The 16,090-nt window shown below is 34.4% G+C and overlaps 1 protein-coding gene and 1 pseudogene across 5 annotated transcripts in view; both read left to right on the forward strand.

Moving 5' to 3' along the window:
• ANAPC10 (anaphase promoting complex subunit 10) overlaps positions 1 to 16,090 on the forward strand; it is a 271,547-nt gene that overhangs the window by 36,829 nt on the left and 218,628 nt on the right. The gene's annotated exons all lie outside the window — the stretch shown is intronic.
• On the forward strand, positions 15,959 to 16,077 carry LOC111739141 (annotated as a pseudogene).

Genomic DNA, 16,090 nt, shown 5'->3' on the forward strand with positions numbered 1-16,090 from the left:
GGAAGGCACTTTAGGGAATAAGAACAAACTGAGGAGTGAAAAGAAATTACTGCCTGCATTCACTCTTCTACCTTAGTATTTAGGTAGCTGCTTCACATTTAAGGTAATAAAAGGATAAAAAGTCAAATTTATTCTCAGCTAGTTTGTAAAATCCAGTTGTTAAATGTTAGCTTTATCCATTTCAAAATTTTATCATTTCTCTGAGAAAATTGGTGAAAGGCATTGAGAGGTGTTCTGGGCTTTAAAATAGTTATTTTATATGAAGATAAGCCCTGTGTTGAGAGAGAATTGTCTAAGGCAAATGTAGAATTCAACTTTGAAAATTTTCTGTTGACTAAGATCAGGATTATCAGTAGCATGGAATTACCATGACTCACTGAACTCCATTTAACCCGAAGTTGTAGTCATTTGAAACTTGCTGCTGTTTCCCTAGAGTCATATCGTACTCACCATTGAACGTGGAGTTCTCGAACCTTGGCTTGTGGGGCAAAAACCCAGTCTGTTTCATAATCTGCAGTCTGGGTTTTAAATATTGTATTCAAAGTAGGACAGAAGGATGAGACCTAAGCCAGAGGAAGGAACATGTTTCTAGATTGTCTTTGCCACATGCTGCTTTAATTGTGGTTTTTGGAGTTTGTCAGATGAGAGTTGGAATCTTGGTACTGTGAAGTTTTTATTTTGTGATACAGGGCAAATTTCTCATTTCTTTCTTAACCTCTGTTTATGTCCTTTAAAAATGAGAATCATAATACCTATCTTGTTTGGGTGGTTGTGAAGATCGAGATAAGATGTATGAGAACATCTGCAGTATACCAAATACATAGGTTTTTCAGTCAGTATAGGTCATTCCATACTTTTTCCTTTAGTTTCGTTAATGGCTGCTTGCTTTATCTTTACTAATACATGACTACACAAGATCAAAACGTGCTAAATACATGTGACTTATCTTTATTAAGGCCTGTTCTAGTAATAGATGTTAGATGGGTTGTCTTGGATTCAATTCCTACTGCCAGATCTAATCATAAAGTGTGTGTGTGTTTTTTTAATTGATATAGATATTTGGCATTTCAGTATCAAGTTGTTCACAGTTGGACTGAGCATACATCCCATGTGGAATTTCTAGTTTTTTGTTTCTTATTTTAATTAAATTTCCATTGGCATTGGATTAAATATACAGATTTAATCCTTTGAAACTACAGCATCAGTGGCATTACTTTTTTGTGGCTTTTGGAAAGGAATAGTTTAGCAATTTTAATCTTTCTGATATGACCTAGTTAATAACATAAGATCTGTTGGATCACATGTTGATCTGTTGTGTCAAAATATTAGATTTCTCTTTATCGACTAAGGTAGTAGTTTACTAACTTTGATTTCGTACTCTGTTCTTGAAATTTTTTGTGCTTATGATATTTATTTTGATTTATTTTAAAAATAAGCAAAGCTGACTTAATATTGATGACTCTGAATTCTCATTCTTAGCCCTAATACTCTCTCTGCAGGATATATTCTTTTAAACTAATATAATATTAATAGTAATAAACTTACAGTGTGGAGGGTATAAGTGGGCATTAAAAAAAAAAATTGTTAATGCACACCCTAATTGTCATGACTTTTAGCCAAGCCAGTATTTTTAACAAAGATTCTGTCTATCCTCATTGCACAAATGTTTTTACAAACATTTCCACTAAGTGGTGAATGAAGCCCCAAGAGTCAGTCCAGCCGGTCTGAAGCCTCCTATAGGAGGGAAGTTGAAAGTAGTAACTGAGTTTTGGAAATGCCCAAGACACATTCCTGTTAATAGGCATTTGCTCCTAGGGCACTTTGGTTGATACTTGTGGTATTAAGACAGCTTTTCACTTCTTTGTGACCTGACATAATAGACCATTTTTTGGCTTAGAAACCAGAAGTATTGAGTGGGACAGTTTGGATGAATTTGTGTGCATGTGAACAGGTAACATATGGGTACAGTCTTGTGTGGAAGATCACATATACATTCATATATATGTGAGAGTGCATTTGGGCTGGAAGTGATAAGAAAAAAATTGGAGTATTGTCTTACTGTTAATAAAACTTTAGTGTTGATATAATTATATGAATATCAAAACTCTCTTGTTCATTCATCTCCTAGTTGTTGCTCAGTAATGATTGGATATCATTCTTTTATAGAATGGTTTATTAACTCTATGGTCCAGTTAATACAAAATGATACTGGGAGATAACTAGGGATTAGCTCATATTTTTTTTCAGGTCAAGTGAGTTGAAAGACCACAATTTAGCAAACTAGACAAATCTGGTTTCTAATCTCAATTTTGTCGCTTACTAGCTATGTGAAACTTGGGGACACATTTAGCCCCTTTGAAACCTGTGGTTCCTCATACATAGAACAGGGATAACAATGCTCGTTTCATTGGATCTTTTAGATGACTAAGTGAGATGAAGTTTGCAAAGTACTTATTCATATTGCCTATCACATAGTAAACACTCAGTTAATGCAAATTCTCTTTTGTGTTTTTAAAAAATAAATAATATTTGACAACTTAAAGATATTTTGAATATTTGAAGTAGAATACAGATTCAATTCCACATTAGCTTTGGGGGAGTAGTAGTGCTTTCTGCACCTTGGGAGAAATCTTGAAAAGAGCACTGGACGTTGCGTATTAAGGGGTCTCATATTCTTTAGTTGTGTAAACCACATAGGCAAATGTAAGCATAATAGCTGATTATTGTCTTTAAAAGTTTCAACATTTTTATGAACTTCCATAAAATAGAAATTACTCTATATAATTTGATGTGTACCATAACCTACAAATTAATGAATTTGAGAAAAATATAGAGTTTCTATCAAATAATATACCGCCAAATTGGAGAAAATTACATTACTGTGGTATGTTAAGATAAACCTGAAATCCCATTAGATACCAATATTGTCATGTTTCTGAGGTTAATTGGCTACATTCAGTTATGAGTTATGAATAGTTTCACTTGAATAATTCACCAAGCTATCAGGCAGAAAGACCAATAGTTCACAGGACTAATTGACCTTGTCAGTATAATAGAAAGACTTACAAATAAAATTCTCTTTGCCAACAACATTGCAAATGAAAACCCCAGAAGAAACTGTTATGTCCTGTAACTGTCTTGGAATGCTTGGATCAGTTAGCGGACTATGGGCGGAGGTGGGTCACAGTGGACGGGGGTTGGAGGGAAATGTGAAGGATAGGAGGGAAATTAATCAGGCAAAATGTTAGAAACACACAGCCTTAGAAATGATTTTATCTCGAATATTCAAAAAGTAGTGTCTTTGAATCTCTGTAAAAGTGTGTCTTGTTTGTCGTATTTTCACCCTTGTTCTGTATCTCAAGCCCTTTTGTATAGCTTCCATAGTCAGTATAGCAGTGAGCTCTTCTCTGAAAGGTAAGAATACAACTTTGACAAAGTACAGTGCTGTAATGAGGATGAAGCATGTTTGTTATCCTGCAGTCTTATTTTATTTACCGATATAAGACAAATACTGTCTAGAGCACCATTATATCATTGAATCTAAAATGGCTTTTTGTTGGTTGGTTGGTTGGTTGTTTGGTTGGTTGGTTGAAGTTTGGATTTGTGCCAGAGTGGGGGAAGGGAGGAATGTTAGGAAGAGACACTGATAAATTTTGATAATTTCTCTCCTCCCTCTTTTTTGTTAATGTTGAAAACCATGTATTTTATTAAAGAATCCCCAGAGCAATATATCAATCTTAAAGCAAATGTTTTCAAATGCTTTAAGAAACTCAGTGAACCAATATCAGGGCTTGGTCTTTAAAGGGGAAATAAAAAACACTTTTGTTTAAAACTCATTTGAGGGATATGGGTCCCCAAAGAAAGCTATGAGAAATTGTGAAGGAGATATCAGCCTTCCCTGTAATGCTTTAGGAGGGTGATAACATTCCTGTTGCATTTTCTTTTTTAAAATTAAAGGCATCTTTTGCATTGTAAGAAAAAGACAATTGTTAAGTAGACTTCAAAAATAGTAATAAAAAATGATTTATAACGGAAAGAATTGATGGTATATTTCACCTAGAGTAAGAAAGACAATGTGTAATAAGGGATTTTGTGGTTTTACAGCTCACTGCATGTGTTTGAAAGCTGTTCTCTCAGCAACGTGGGTGGCAGGTTATGCTACCATATAATGTATTGTAGTTGGCTCTCCACACTTGTCAGGGTTAGTGTTCAACCATTCGGAAAATTTTCCCATTGTTCTATCATGTGAACCAAGACTAGTGTTGAATTCCCAATAACTTAACAAAAAAGGTTTAATTAGAAAGTTTGAAGTTTGATTACATCTTATTGTTTTAACAGTGCTATTTTAGTATTTTATGTATTGCAATTATTTTTCAGTCAAAAAGATATCAAAATTAAAACTTCATCTTATTCTTTAAATAGGTTTTACAGAAATCTGTATACTGAATCTTGCCCTTTTTCTGTATTAACACTCTATTTCCATCTCAAGCATTTTGCTTTAGATGGACCATGGCTCTTGGCAGCTAGTGCATTTTTAGCAAATAATACTGTTTCTAGTAAGAGTTGCAGAGAAAAAAAAACTTAGTGTGAGGTCCTTGTAAACTGAAGCTTTGGAACATTACTTTATTTCTTTTTTTCCCCCTTTTGTGCTTCTTCTCTATTTGTGTAATGGTTATAAATTACATCCTTTGAAAAGAAGAATTAAAAACATTTAGTTTTGTTATTTTTGTAGTTGATTTTTTTCTTTACCTGTTATTTTAAAGATACACAGAGAAATACGTAATTATGGTATTGAAGTTCCATTGTGCCAGCACCTCATGAGCGTAATCCAAAAAAAACAGAAAACCGCCTGCTGGGTTGTCTGCAGTATGCTTGTGTGAACATCAGTGTCTGCTGTTCACACATCATTTTTTTACTGAAAGTTCCTTTTGGAATAAAGACTCTGTGTTTTCTCAATGTGGTGAAACATTTGTTGGTCCTTCTATTTTAAATCTGTGAGGATTTCTGTTTATAGGAGTAGTTGTCATAGATGTATATTACACGATTGTCACTGGCACATCAAGAAGTAGAGAAAAGCCTTATATGTTTATGTACTATAATGAAAACCTTTAAATGAAATATAAAGTATTGAAGGTAAGAAATAATGAGCTTTTGTTGGAGATATATATGAAGAAGGATTGATTTAAATATTGACTTTTGCCCTTTAAAATCTATTTTATTTATAAAGTGAAGTGTTTCTTGGCTAGATGAATATAAAAATGTCATAAATTTGTCCTGTATTTCAGTTGAAATTCAGATAATTAAATATGGTGGCTTCCTGACAATATTGAGTTAGTAAATTTTTTCAATTGACCCTATGTAATTAATCAAGAAATGTATTAGAAAGCATATTTATGATCCTTAGATAATTTTAAAATTTTTAATCTTACTCATTTCATTTTTATTCTTATATGCTGCTGGATGTCGTATCAGACAGCAAACTTGCAAAATGTGGTCCAGTGTGTTGGCAGTCTGCATCTTTCACTCAGACTCATAAAACATCAAAAAGAGAAAGCATTTACCAGATAGTAGGGAACTTCAGGTTTAAATTTGGTGAAATGAAAGTTGATGCCCACAGTCTCCTAAAGTTTATTTGAATCATTCAACATCATTTGGTTTTTTTCTTAGAAATTTTCCACATAAAGGTTAATAAAAGAGTAAATATACATGGCTTTGATAAAACTAGATTTTTACCCATTAGAACTGTTTTTCATTGAGAGATGATTTCACGTTTCTTTGCTTCTGCATTTTATTCCGAGTTTCTTGATCAATTAAAATGCATTTTTATATTTTGTAATAATTGTATCAACCATTTAATTATTGTTTCTTCTGATTATTAGAATGAGATTACAGTCTGTGTGGGACCAGTTTTTACATTTAGTCAATTTGGTCCAGTGGGCAATGATGCTTGCTGATCTCTCACATGGTCTCAATTTGCTCTTTATTACTCTTAACCTTTCTTTCACTCCTATAGATGGAAGGGATTATCATCTAAACAAGGTATGTCTCACATATACCTCCTGGAAAGGAAGTAAAAGCATCAAGTCCTTAACATATTAGTTTTATAAGGGCCTAAGACGCCAAGTCTTCTGATTGCCACGAAGCCTAATTGCTCACAGGGCAACCTGGCACATTGCCACTTCCCCACTGGGCTGTTTGTTGGTGCTTGTGAATAGAACAAGAATGTCTTTGCTTTTCTGCTCAGTTGTCACTGGTTGCAGTTTTAGGAAACAAGTTAACATTTTTCTCAAAATGATAGTAATTCACATCAAGATGAAGTCAAACTTCATAATGTCTGAGTAATAAGTAATAGAGTTAGTTTAGTGCTTTAAAAATTCATGTTAAGTAAAATTCATTATCTTACTGCAAAATACTAATTTTATAAAACTCCACCTTCTCTATTCTAGACAGATGTTTTAGATTCGGATAAACACTTTTAAAAGTAAATTATGAGGTGGGTTTTTTTGTACTTTTTGTACTTTTATAAACAAAATTTATGTACATGAAGTATGGGACCAATGAAAATCACAGATCTTGCAAGCAAAATGTGTGTATGTGTGTGTATTCAGATGTTTTGAAAACCCGTTACTGAGAATATTAGAGATGGAGATGTTTGCATTTAATTTTTAATATAACTGGAGGTGTATATTGGGTTTTCACCTCTGCCTAGACCTTTAACAAGAACTTCCTGTATTCTCTAATATATTATACTTTAGTTCTAGGTACCATAACTAATAAGAAGCAATGACTGTTGTGAGGCTTTCATACAGTTACTTTCTTCATTTCTTCCCAGTGCCCTTCAGAGTTCCATAACTCTTTAAAGCATATATAAGATTATAGCCCTTTGAATTGCCATATTATATTCACTTGTACTCAGAATATATTCTTTGTTTGTTTGTTTCAGACAGACATACTTTAAGACTATGTTATACTTTGATATTCAGAGTTTTGGTAGGATATTACTTTCAAATCCTGGCTTCATCTTTCGCCAGCTAGGTGACCCACAGCAAATGATGTAACCTCTCAGCTATAAGTTAGAGATGTGGTGTTGGGATGATTAAAACAAATGTAGGTTAAGTGCTTGGCATATGGTAGCAGCTCAATAAATGGTAGCTGAACAGAGCAAAGCCTTGAAAACTGGTAATGTTTTAATAGGCTGTAGAAGTACCCACTAGTGTGTTTTTCTGTGTAATCTCATAAAAATTGGGGAGTTTTAGCTACACATAAATATTGGATATACATTTTTGAGTTGATAAAGATCCATGAGCATGGGCTTTGGAGTCATCTACTGGAGTTTGAGTTTCTGCTCTGCCACTTGACTGTGAACCTTGGAAAGGTAACTTCTCTGTGCCTCAGATTTCTTGTGTATAAAATGAATATGAAAGTAGTGTGCTTCATAGGGCTGTTGCAAAGCTAGATTAAAGTCAGTACATGTAAAACTCTTAAAACAATGCCTGACAAAGACTAGGTGCTCTAAACATGTTAGTTTTTGTTAACTGTTATTATCTCATAGAAAAGGAAAAATCATAAAGCCAGAAAACTGAACAGAGGCAGTCTTAATTAATGGACGTCTCTTTCATCTACTCCTGAATAATTCCCATTACCTTTCTTTCCAACCCCCTTCAGAGCTCCACATCTCCTTAAAATGTTTTTAGGATTATATTGCAGTTAGAATTCTGCTTTTTATTTATTACCTCCATAGAATTATGATATCCTTGCAGTAAAAATCTTTAGATGTCTCTTAATCAAATGTCTCTGTTGAGTTTGTCACCTGCTTTTTGTAAGTCTTGCCTTAATTTTTTAACAGTCCTTTTGAAAGTAGCTTGATTGTGAAAATATTTTCTTAAAGCCTTCATTGCTATATTGAACATTTTTTAAAAAGGTGATTGGGTCTCCGTATATCCTTCTGCTTCAACTGAATTTTTAAAATAAGCAGTTATTTACTTAGTGGTTAAACGATTTATATAAAAAGCATTTTATAGTGATTCTTTGGGATCTTAAACTCCTAATTCCCTCATCTATTTTTCAGTGGTTTATAATACAGTGGTAGGCCATTAAACAGCCTGTTTCCTTAAATATATTACTGACGTGTGTACCTAAACACTATCTTTCACCTTTCCTTGTTTTGAGAATTTATTTACTATTCAGCTTTATGGTGATAGAATGACAGTGAACTTTTTAATTTGCTATATTTTAAAAATTACTCCTGCATGTGAAAAGTCTAAATTTGTATATATTTGCATAAGGTTTTCTCATAGCTACTGTACATACAAATTCTGTTTCATTTTTGTTCTAAGATAATGGAAATTAATATAAAATGTAAATGAAATATACATTCATTTATTTTAGAGCTCATTTAACAACAAATCGTAATTTACCTGGATTATCAAGGACTTGGAAAAAGCTAAACCTCCTTTATAGCGTGAGAAATTCTGCAACTGTGTGCTGGAATTTCTGCAATTTTTTTCTTTTGTGTACTTAGTGCTTCTTCCTCTCCAAAGTTTATAAAACAAACACATACAGTTTATATATATATAACTTTTTTAATGTAAGAAATGGAACTTTATTAGCAACCCAGATGCTGGCAGTAAACCCTATTACAGTCCTTTCACTATCCTTAAGAGGTAACCACTAGCTTAACTTTTTGTGATATTTTTAAAGACCATTCAAGATAAGGCTGAAGAGGTAAGCAGGGACCAGCATTAGCTTTTTCATATTTTTACTACCTCTTTAAGTTTAGTATTTTTAATTTTAAGCATATTTTTATTACAGTAAAACATGTACAGAGGGCTATAATAGCATTTATATTAGCGCCTCTCTCCCTATCCCACATGCATCCCCATCCCACTTTTGCTAACAGTCTTCTTAGTTATTTTAGCCTTTTTTGGGGGTGGGGAGGGAGTATTTGCTTTCATATTTCTAAATAACATGTATATAGATATCTGTAATAGATATGTACAATTCTAAATAACGTGTACATATCTATATTTAATGACATGATCTAATGATATCGTATCTATAAAGCATTAGGATTTAGCTCTGTAAGCCTGTTTCTTCTCTCTTATACTTTTTTCTCATCTTCTTAGTAGTTTTTTTTGTGGTATTTGCTGAAATCGTTATACACATTTTCATTATTATGACTATATAAGTATTATTTATAGCCGAGTCATGTCATGTCCTATGTTTAAATTTCCTTTTTAGGCATAATTTTATTTTTCTAGAATTAATAGTTTCTTCATTTTTTTCCCTTAATTTAAAAAATGTTACCAGTTATCAATATATCCCAAAATTATCTGGCAGATCTGTAAAATGCCTCTTTGAAACAGTCACATATACTCTCTTGGTTCCACATTTTTTTCTTGGAAACATCCCTCCTGTACCTCCAGCTCAGCTACTGTGTCAGTGTGTCAGTGCAAGTTAAATCTGAGAAGCAGAGCACTAGGGCGTGTGTGTGTGTACAGCATATATATGTGTGTGGGGGGGGTGGCAGTGTGTAATAAAGGATTTGTTACAAGGATTTTACCTTACACAAGGAGGAGTTGGTTAAATAACTCTGCAAAGCTGTTTTCACGTCTCATGCTGGAACTTGAAGTCCATAGGCCTGGCTGTTGCCCCATGACAATGAGGTGAACCAGCAAATAGTGACATGTGTGATCTTCGAGGGTGCTTGCTTCAACTTGAGTGTAAAAACTAAAGTGGCCGCTGTTTCATTTCCACCCTCCAAATCTTGCATGAAAATATCTCTTGTGTTCCACTAACTAGAAACATGCAAGGAAGAGGATTCTGGGAAATGTAGTTTACGCTAGCCAAGGTGACACATTACAAGACCACTAGAGGTGGCCATGAGAATGTTTCTCTCAGATCTCTGACCTAGAGGAGTAAACTGACCGATGGCCCCAGCTGCTGCTCTCTGAAATCCATCACCATGTTAGTGCCAAAGCCATACTTTCTAGTCTTCCCCCAGCCAGTGAGTGGGCACAGCAGGGGTACTAAAGCAGGATCATTCTAGGGGACTCTGGGGCCTTCACAGAGGCAACTAACGAATGCTTAAAGACTTAACAGCCTTGCAAAACTTTCCCCTGGAACCGCGCTGTATACAGTGTGACAGGTGCCCATCCAACCTTCCTTCCTTCCCTGTCTCCTTCCCTTGGGCTCAGCCCTGCATCACTGACAGCTCTTCCAGCCTCCTCCAGCTCCCTTTCCATTTGTCTCACAGACTTTTCCCCTAATAAATTCTGGTATGTCTATTCATGTTTTGGTGTCTGTTTCTTGGAGGACCCAGACTAACAGCTGTCTTCTTAAGACAGCCTTTCAGCATCATCCTGGGAATTTTCTCTACTACTTTTTTGGTAGATCCCTTGTTTCCTGGATCACAGGTCTTCATCTTTCTTGATTTACTCCCTTTTTTGGTGGAATGCATACTCTACATGGGCAGGAAAATTGCATGACTGAAAACTTTAATCTCACTCTTGAGGGATGATTTGGCTGGCTATGGAATTCTAGTTTGAAAATAATTTTTCATCACAGTTTTAAGTACATTCTCCATTGCCTTATCATTTTCAGTGTAAATGTTGAGGAATACAATGCCATTTTTTTATTTTTGATGCTTTCTGTGTGACCTGTTTTTCTCTGGAGAAGCTTTTATAATTTCTTTATCTTTGACCAGAAATGTCATGATGCTATACTGTGTGTGTGTGTGTGTGTGTGTGTGTGTGTGTGTGTGTGTGTGGTGTGTTTCCTTCATTGTGTTGAATGCACAGTAGATTGCATCAATGAGGAGACACTTGTGTTTCAGTTTTGGGTGGTGCTATGATTTCTTTCATATTTTTCCTCCCTCTTTCTCTGTTCGTTCTTTCTGACTTCACATTCGTTAGCTGCATTGAGCCATTGATTTTCTTCTTTTCTATCGCTCTTATTTTCTTATCTTCCAAGCAATTAATTTCTGTTCATTAAAAAATATTTACATACGCATAATAGCTGACCCATTTTAAATGAAATAAAATTAATATCTCTTTGCCATCTCTGGATGTTTGGAATATTTTTAGAGTTATTTTCTTTCACAGTATAAAATTATTTTTGCATTATTGCAGATTATATGGCTGAAATATAAGTGAAGGACCATTCTAGATAAAGCCGAAGAGGTAAGCAGGGACTAGCATTAGCTCTAGATCTATGCCGTTCCCTTGTTGGTACCTTCAGAAGTTGCCTCTTAAAAAGGAGATATAAAATTTTAAATCATCAGCATATGTCCACTTGACTTTCAGACAGTGATGCAGATCCGAGCCCAGGAGAAGGAGACAGGTACCTGAAGTCATGGGTCTGAATACAATTGTGTTGGACAGTTGTGTAGATTAAACTCCGTAGTGTGAGACTACTTTTAAAACAGGACTGTGAGGAATCCAGAACTTATGGAACAGACAGAGGAGTCTCCAGAGAGACAAATGATACAGGTAGGAGGAGTACCTGAAGAATGTTCCAGATGCCTAAGAAGGTTCCAACTGAAAAAGATCCCATGGATTTCACAGTAATGAAACATTATCTTATTACTTGACAACATTCCTGAGAGGAAAGTCTAAAAATTATGCAAGAATAAAATTACCCTAATTTTATTTTTGATAGACAAAAACAGTAATTTCATATGATTCACCTAACAGATAGCAAAGTAAAGGTTTAGCAAGGAGAGGTAATTTGCTTAAACTCAAGACTAGAATTGCTATTCAGATCTTGGTCTTTTGATATCGACCTGCTGTTCTCTCCATTGGACTACATGTTTTTATCTATTGCTATCATTTATTGATTATTCCCTTACTTGAATAAGACTTATAGCTTTCTTTTCACAACAAAACCAATGCATAATTTTATTGTGTATGTATACATGTATTTATATTTACCAGCTTTCTTTTTAATAATAGTTAAGTCTGGTTAACTTGGAAAGTCACTTTTCATTGTCCAAACATTTTCTGCAATTTCTTCTTAACATTTCTGTACCATTTTGGGCTTTTGATGAAATTATTTTTTAAACTGACATTGACTTCAGGTTTGTGCATTTGTTCAGAATTGTTCATTAGATTAGTAGAACATTTTATGTAGTTCTTTTGTTGCTGTTGTTATTCCTCTTCTTTAAAAGACAGGTAGCTTTAAAACCAGTTAAGCTACATAATCTTAACTCTTCAGGAACTCTTTCTGGAGTAAATTTCTCTGTATAGAAATTTTCTAACTTACTAGTCCAAAATGAATATGTACACTGTTTATAGCAGGATAACTAACTTCGACCTCAAAGTCGTCATCTTAGGTGGTTGCCTTCTTCAGTAGGGCAAAAGAGCTTGCTTTCTACTGAGCTCTGAGTCAGATTCTCTTTCTTGTTAAGCTGCTTTTGTAGTATCCTTACTTTTAACACATTTGGAATTCAAGAAGTTTCTTTTGGATTATATTAGACTTTGTTTCTCTACAAGTAGGTCATTGTTGCTGTTAACTGGTTCTATTCTTTCCTAAGTGAAAAGATGGTTAAAGTTTCAGAATCTGCTGCTTCATGTGTCAGCGGTTCTCATATTGAGATCTTATAGTGTCTCATCAAGTCACAACTATGGGTAATTCAAGTCACAACTATGGGTAATGAAGAAGAAGGAGGTAGTGAGAGCAGGGAGCAGAAGACAGCGTTCTAGAAGCAAATATCAGGTAGTTCTATCTTCTCTCATTTTATTTTCCAAGGACATAGGATTAGCAATAGCAGAGGACATGTAAATGACTTTATATTTAATATTTGACATGATTTTTATTGATGAATTACTTCTGCTTTTTAAAATGTAAGCTTTGTTTATTGTGGAGTTAGTACTTCACTTACTGTATCTTTGGAGGGGTACACCTACCTTTAAATAAATCACAACTAGAGTAGGGATAGTGCCTTAGAGGTCGCTCACAGGAAGCAGATCCTGGAGCCAGGCTGAGAGATACATTCAGAGAAACTCTAATGGATTGTATTTATGTACAGTTTTCATCATCATAGGCTTTGCACCATAGCAGCTGATATCAAGGAAGGAACATTGAGGAATTAAAAGAATATTGGCTCCTATTCAAAAGTGACTTGGTAGGCTCTGGGCTGGCAGTAGTACTGATGTCATGGTCCATTACATGTGTTTGATACAAGTCCATTACATGGCTTCCTCAGCCGCTAGGTAGAATACCTACCATGTAGGTTGCCCCTACATGTTGTTTAATTTCTTTTTTATAAGAAATTAAATGGACTAAGCAAAATTATAGTCAAACGATGAGATGAAATAAAATGTCAAAGAACTACTTGTTTCATTTTAACACTAGGAATTGTATCAAACACTAGGAATTGTATCAAACACTTGTAAACACTAGGACTTGTATCAAACACTTGTAAAACCCCAGACATTTTTTAATGGGGAATTTTCACCAGTTTTATAAAATTTTTTAATATTCATTATTTATCTGCCACCCTTGTATATTATGTTTCTATTGCTGTATAACGAATTACCACAAACTTAGTGACTTAAACAACACATAATCATTATCTCACAGTTTCTGTGAGCCGGGGGTCTAGGCATAGCTTAGGCTGCATCCTCTGCTCAGATGTCACAAAGGCCATCAGGCTGCGGTCTCATTGCAGGCTCATCACTGAGGAAGGATCCTCTTCTAAGCTCACTCAGATAGATGTATTTTTAAGCACATAATTTCAAGTATCCTATATAGCTTAGAATTAATATCTTTATTAATCTTTAAATTTATCTATTTTACTGAGTTACCAGTTATTTTCTGTTTACAACATTCTCTTTAGTGAACCATGTCATTCATATATATATAGTACAAAACTACAATATTATACAAGGCTGTAAAAGCATTAAAATTTAAAATATAAATAGATCTTGGTCAGGCACATCATTAGGTAATATCCAGAATACAATAATAAACTGTGTCAAAGGGCTGTTCTGAGAGGGAATTGATTTGGCAAGGCAGGGGTCACTGGTGACTTTGACAAGATTGGTTTCAGTGGGGGGACAAAATTCAGATTGGAATGGGCTAAAGATAACTAGCGGGTGAAAAAATAAAAAAACTTTTCAAGTGAATGCATATATGGAGAAAGGATCCAAAAGGGGAGATGGTGGAAAGAACAAGGAGGAATATAGAAAAATAATTTATTTTGAAGGTAATGAAATTTTCATTTATTGAGGTTCAAACCAGAAATGGGAGAAAAAAGGAAGGTATTTTGGCAAAATTTTGCCTTTCGTTAATTTTCTGTTTAAAATATAAAAAATAAATAATTTTTGGCTTAAACATATTAACCTTTTAATCAAACATTTCCAAAAATTAAATATATATATACGCTATATATACTTGAGGTTTTTTAAGGCTATGAAATAAGTTAAAATATTGGTAGTATCAGAATAATAACGTTTTAGAGATGACTGGGAATTTCAAACTGTGCCCAGTAGAACTGAAGTAGACACAGGACTTGGTGTTTATGACTTCCAGGCAATATAGTTGAAGGTGAAGCCATTTGAGAGATGTTAAGAGCTGTACATACTTTGTAATATATTTTTAGTGATTGAGATCCATAAACTTTATGATGTGTTCTGGAGAAATAGTTCATTAATTGTATTTATTGAATAATTTACTACCTTTACAATTCTGTATGTATCATGCCAGAAATTATATGTGCTATAAAATCTTAATACAGCTTTTAGTACACTGAAGAATTTAAAATATAAGTGCTCTAAAAATAACATTGCGTCTGTCAGAAATATGGTTAAATTTGTCAAAAACATTCTATTAGTAAGGAGTTGAATTTACTATCTTAGTTTTGTTTTTTTTGTTCATTGAGATTCATTACTGTACATTTACCTGGAGAATAGGTTATTTCAACCAGAAGTACTTTATCTCTCCTCAGAACTCTCATGTATATCCATTATGATAGTTTTCTATTTCTGCAGTAACAAATTGCCACACACTTAGTGGCTTAAACAACACACGTTTATTATCTTACAGTTCTGGAAATGAGAAGTCCAGAATGGGTTTAATGGATTAAAATCAAGGTGTCAGCTGGGTGGGTTCTAGAATCTGGAGATTCTAGAGGAGAACTGTTTCTTGCCTTTTCTCGGTGCTAGGGGCTGCCACTCCTTGGCTTGTGGTCACATCACTCCAGCCTTTTCTTCTGTCATCACATCTCCTCTCTCTCCTGCCTTCCTCTTATAAGGACCCTTGTGTTTACACTGGGCCTATCCAGTAATCCAGGATAATCTTTCCGTCCCAAGATCTTCAACTTAATTACACCTGCAAAGTCCCTTCTGCCATGTAAGTCAACATATTCACAGGTTTGGGGGAAGGATGTGGACATCTTCCTACTATATCTTTCCTTTATTTAGAATCATCGAATGTCAGAGGTGGAAGGGACATTGGATAACTTATCCAGTCCCTTTAGTTTATACATGAAGAAATTGAATGAAGCCAGAGAGGATGTTTGTCTCTCATTTTTTTTTTTTTTTAAGGTTTAGAACAAGGCTTTATTCATGTTTTGTGTGCTTAACTATACTTAGAGCAATGCCTTGAACATTTTAAATACTCAATAACTATTTGTGGCCAGAATAAAAGGTTAGTGATAGAAACCAGATACATCTGGTCTCTAATGCACTCATTTTAAGTTAGTGCTCATGGAAGTTTATAAAATACCACTAACCAAAAACACTGTGAGGAGAAGAGATCCAATTATTCTTATATTTTGTAGTTAAAGGAAGAAATCATTCGGTCTTAAACAAAACTACCTTTTTAAAGATTATGGTTCTCTTGCCTCATCTCTACCCATCCTCTTTCTCTGTAAAAAAAAAAAAAAAATGAAAAGAAAGAATAAAAAAGGAAGGAAGGTGAGAAAGAAAGGGAAAGACGGGAAACAATGAAAAAGATTGTCTACAGCCATGCTACCCTGAACAAGCCCGATCTTGTCTGATCTCGGAAGCTAAGCAGGGTCGGGCCTGGTTAGTACTTGGATGGGAGACCACCTAGGAAGACCAGGTGCTGTAGGTGTAAAAATAAAAAA

The sequence above is a fragment of the Pteropus vampyrus genome, unplaced genomic scaffold (genome assembly GCF_000151845.1).
Source record: "Pteropus vampyrus isolate Shadow unplaced genomic scaffold, Pvam_2.0 Scaffold47, whole genome shotgun sequence".
Taxonomy (NCBI): domain Eukaryota; kingdom Metazoa; phylum Chordata; class Mammalia; order Chiroptera; family Pteropodidae; genus Pteropus; species Pteropus vampyrus.